Here is a 4,893-nt window from a genome sequence, read left to right as displayed (position 1 = left end):
CAAATTAATTCCACAGATTTTCGATTCAAAATATTAATATTTTCTATTATTCTCATTAAATTTCGTTGCAAGATTTGATTTGAAGATTAACATTGATTTGGGTATTATGTTTTTCAGATTCCTTATTTATTTACTTACTGATTTTAGTGTTTTTTAATTTTTTTTATTTTGTTGTTGTTCTTAAAACATTTTTTAGGGTTTGAGACTACATAATTCTCTCTTCAATTGACGTTTTCAAGAGAGTTACTAGAGGTATTGGAGAAGAAGTATTTTTTTTTGCATGTTCTATGTCTTGCATGTTAATTTAATTTGTTTAGTAATTTTTAAGATTCAAAAAAAATCATGTTACAATGCGTTTGGAAGTATATATGGAATTTTTATTATGTTATAGTTAGTATTTATTTTTGCATTTCATATATTTATTGTATTTTCTGTTCTGTTTTTTTTGTGTGTGTTAGTTATGTCAATGTACCACATTATATGAGTTTGATTGTGAATATTTCATAGTTTTAATGTGTTTGTATTCATAGATTTGGAAGTGTATATTGAATTTTATTGTTGTTTTAGTCAGTATGTATTTTTGTATTTCATTGTTTTATTGTATTTTGTATCCATAGATTTGGAATTGTATTTCATATATTTAATTCATTTTGTATTCTATTTTTTTGGTGATAGTTATGTCAATGTACCACATTTAGTATTTATTTTTGTATTTCATATTTTTATTATTTTTTGTATTCATAAATTTGAAAGTATATATTGAATTTTGATATTGTTTTAGTCAGTATGTATTTTTACAATTAATAGTTGTATTCATTCAAAAATTATGTTGCATTGTTTCTGAATTTGACATTTTTTTCTAATTTGTATTTATTCTGAAGGTATGTCAACTAGTTATGTATTTTATTTAATAATAAGTACACCAAATATTCAATTATTTCTTTTCAATTTTATATTTCATTCACTTTTTCATCATACTAATTCTTTGTATTTTATATATTATTATACAAAATTCTAAATAAAAACTAGAATAAATAGAAATACAAATAAAATACATATTGAAATGATACATACAAGATTTTTGAAGAAAAAAATAACTATATAGGGAAAAAAATATATGAATACAAATATATTTCTTAAATGACTAATACAATCTAATAAAAAACTATAATAAATATAAATAGAATATATTGTGGAATGAATATAATTTTAAAAAGGTAAAAATTCTGGAGAAAAAAAAGAACAAAGTTTAAATTTTATTTGAAAATGTAACTGATGAGAAAATTAAGTGATCCTTATTTTCTCCCTTTTGTTATTAAATAATTATATTCTTTAAATAAAAAAATAAATAATAAAAACATAAATAAAATACATAACAAACTAAAATTTGACATTTTTACTAAATATTGAAAGTGTTGCTAATGAGCCCTCTTAAATATTAAAATATTGACATTTTAAAAAAATTTCCTTTAAATTATCCCAAATCTGACCCAGTCCACACCCTTTTCTTGACCCGACCCAACCCTCTTCTTTAACAAAGAACTCAGCAGTAGACACGTGAAATCAACACCTCTTCACCCGATAATTCACGCGACTCCAACAGTTTGGTTCACGATTCCAATAACAGAATTTACGATAGCAACAAGCAAATACATGGTGTCTAACAGAGATAGAAGGAAATCAGACGAAGAACGCAAGTGGTATACTCTGATTTCTTGTCCTCTTCCTCATTTCCTTTTCCGCTTCGTACGAGCTTCAGCGCAGCAGAGCCAAGCGAAATTTCCGTGTAGCGTTAGATCAAGCCACGTCTCACACCAAGGATGATTGAGATGATCCGAGCTGTCCACGCCACTTCCCTGTTCGTATTTTCTGGGATTTGGGTTGAATTTTCATACGGTGAACAACATTCCTTCATCCTTGGAGAATTTTGAATTTTGAGAATGAGTTGGACTTCCAACTCTAACGTTGACCTTATCCGATTTCCCCTCCCCCCCCCCACCAAAAAAAAAAGAATAAACCCTAATTTTCACGCTATAAGGACTCATTTTCTTCGTAGAAAGAGGGAAGAGGTTGAAAAATAGGGGGGTGGATGATTTTTGTGGGGAAAAAAGGAAAAATGAAGAGAAAAAATGGCGAGAAATATAGGAGAAAAGGGTGAGAGTTCATTTTTGTGATTGAAGATTTTTAGTTGGAAGATCTCTATCTCTAAATATTGAGAGCAAACTTTAAGAAAATTAGTTGAAAGTACATTCGTTCGAGTCTGAAATTCTGCACAGAGTTCTAGTTGATTGTTCGTGTTTTCGAGTTCCCTTTTGTTCTGAAAATCATTGTTCATCCTGCTCGTTCTTGTCCCAGTCGCTGCCCAGAAGAAGGTAGCATCTCCTCCTTCAAAATATTTTCTTGTCCTCTATATTTCGAAATGGCATTTTCCAGTGTTCTGGAGATTTGTGTTGCTGCTGTTGGTAATTGAGTTCTTGACAATAACTACATGTCGTACTTGTGATTCTTTAGTGATTTCGTTTGTCTACTGGTAGTATTTCGTTTTACTGTCATTGGCTTGTGCCTAGCTATATTGTTTTCTATGTTTATCCCAAGTTTATTTTGCTGATCTCTTATATTCAGTTTGCCTGCTTAAATGTCGATGGCTGCCCGTGGTGTTATTTATGTTCATTTGGCATGTTGTTCCCTTAACTCTCTAACAACTCGGGGTTTGTCTTCTTATGTCTGAGATGTGTATTTTCTTTAGTGTTGGTAGTTTGTCTCTATAGCTGAATAGGAAAGCATGCTATGTATCTTCTCCATTTCATTTAGGATTCGATGTTGATTGAGAAGAAAGTGTTTGGTTCATGTATACTACTCTGCCATAATAAGTTGAATTCTTGGTTATTGTGTGTTTTGTTTTCTGGGCATTTTTTTAGCTCTCCTTAACCTCATATGGTTTCATCTTTAAGTTTGGCAATACCTACTCAAGTTAGGAGGATCATGTTTGTAATATGACCTGATTTCTGGCAAGTTTCTTTTTTGTTACTGTTAAATGCTTTTCTTTTGTTAGTATATTTGCTTTCCTTGATGAAGCTGCTAGAGATTTCTTGCTTTGCTTATTAGATTTTTGCCTTGCAAGACATGTGAGTTGTTAATTTTTTGAAGATTTCCTTTTGCTCCAGTTAATGTTCTCCTCCAAGGTTGATACCGTCTCCTTTTTCTGATAATTGCTTAGCGTGACGGAAAATTTTAGCTTATTTCTAATCACACCATGATAAGTTCCATGTCTAGTCGAGCATTTGAGTATCTGCTTTGTTCTGTTTTGAGTCAACTGCCTGCCTATCTTTTTCTTTAATTTTTTCTTATTTTTATATTTCTTATTTTTTATGTTTATGTGTTTATGTTGTTGTTCTCTCTAGTTGCTTCAAAATTGATTGTAGGATTTTGTTTATTAGTTCCTGGAGACCTATGTTTTGCCCTTTAGAATTTTTTGATTTCGATATGGCTTCTGTTTCTTTATGTTTCGACTTGGGTTGAGAGTTAAGTATTTCGTGAGAATCAATTTGTTGCAACACCCTTTGATAATAGTTGTGTTTGTGATTGGATAATCATCTTTAAAATGCTATTATTAGCTACTAATTTTATTTCTTGTTTTCAGTGTATGATTCTACCTGACATACATATATTATTAGTTAGCATAGTCGTTCATTAATTATTGGTGATAATTGTCTACTTGGACTCTCTTAATTTCTCCTATGAAGTTGTCACATTTTAAATGCCGCTCAGTATGGGCTAAATATGTTTAATTTACTCATTCTTGAGCTAAAATGAAATTTTTTTTAGTGAAGTTATTTATCCTCTTATGTGTTTATGTTGGTTGGATTTTATATTAAGTTTTGTTCTTACCCCGCTTTGCATGTGAAATCCGCTTGAGTATTCTAAGAACTCACTCCTTTGGCAATTTTGGAGAGTCACAGAGACTCATATTTCCCTCTATCGAGTCAGCCCATCTGAAATTGATGAACAAGTTTTAAAGTAGAAAAAGCACCAAGAAAAATTAGAGAAATTAAAAAGATTGGGCAAAGGGCCCCACTCTTTATTTTAAAATAATTTTTTTTTGTTATTTTGGGCCTAATTCCTTGTCATTTTTATTATTATTATCTTTTTGTTTAGGACATGTAGGATTGACGTGGGCTGAAGGTCCAAAAATAAAATGGGTTCAATTACTGGTCCAGGCGAACATAAACAAGATTTGGACCCCAACTGTCTTTCCTTTCTTTACTCTATTGCATTTATTTCTTGGTTGCTAATATTTGCCGTTAGTTTAGGTCAAAGAATTCAAACCCCCAAGAGACATCATTTCATTTTGACAAATTCAGCTAAAATCAACGATCTTTAAAGGGAGTTAAAAGACTAATTAAATATCTCACCTGGGTAACAAGTTAATATTTTTACTTTCCCCTTTTAAATGGTTGTGACTATAAGAAATGTTTAAAATCAGAAAAGGTCAAGTTAAGGTTTTTTTAGCCAAACATTTTAATTGTCGGATATACGCAAGTAAACGGGAGTTTTAGGTGCTTTCAAAACCTTTCTAAGACGATAATATGGACCTCCAAACCCCCCTTTAAATAATTTCAAATTATTTATTGTTTTATCCTTTGGAAATTGGTTTTCTTTATTTTTCTATAAAAATTAAGTGACGACTCTTAATCAAATTTAAAATTAATAATATTTTTTCGAATAAGACAGGTAATGTGATTAGCTTGCTTGAACGAATCCGCTCTCTTTGCTTTGAACGAGAGGAAGCTCTGCAGAAAACGGACGAAAAGTCTAATTACTGATTTTTGTTTCACTTTATAGGGTAGGTCATTGTACCTATGTGGGTCATAGAAAAGAAAATACATGAAGCCT

General features: G+C 30.5%; 1 long non-coding RNA gene across 1 annotated transcript; it reads left to right on the top strand.

The window, feature by feature from the left end:
* The first annotated feature begins 1,505 nt into the window (after positions 1-1,505).
* LOC107007475 lies at positions 1,506-4,292 on the top strand. Its single transcript, XR_001455104.2, has 2 exons — positions 1,506-2,372; positions 4,156-4,292. It is a non-coding gene; the product is annotated as an uncharacterized LOC107007475 (long non-coding RNA).
* The last annotated feature ends 601 nt before the right edge of the window (positions 4,293-4,893 follow it).

Source organism: Solanum pennellii, chromosome 12 (assembly GCF_001406875.1).
Source record: "Solanum pennellii chromosome 12, SPENNV200".
NCBI lineage: Eukaryota > Viridiplantae > Streptophyta > Magnoliopsida > Solanales > Solanaceae > Solanum > Solanum pennellii.
This window is presented reverse-complemented; position numbering and strand designations above follow the sequence as displayed.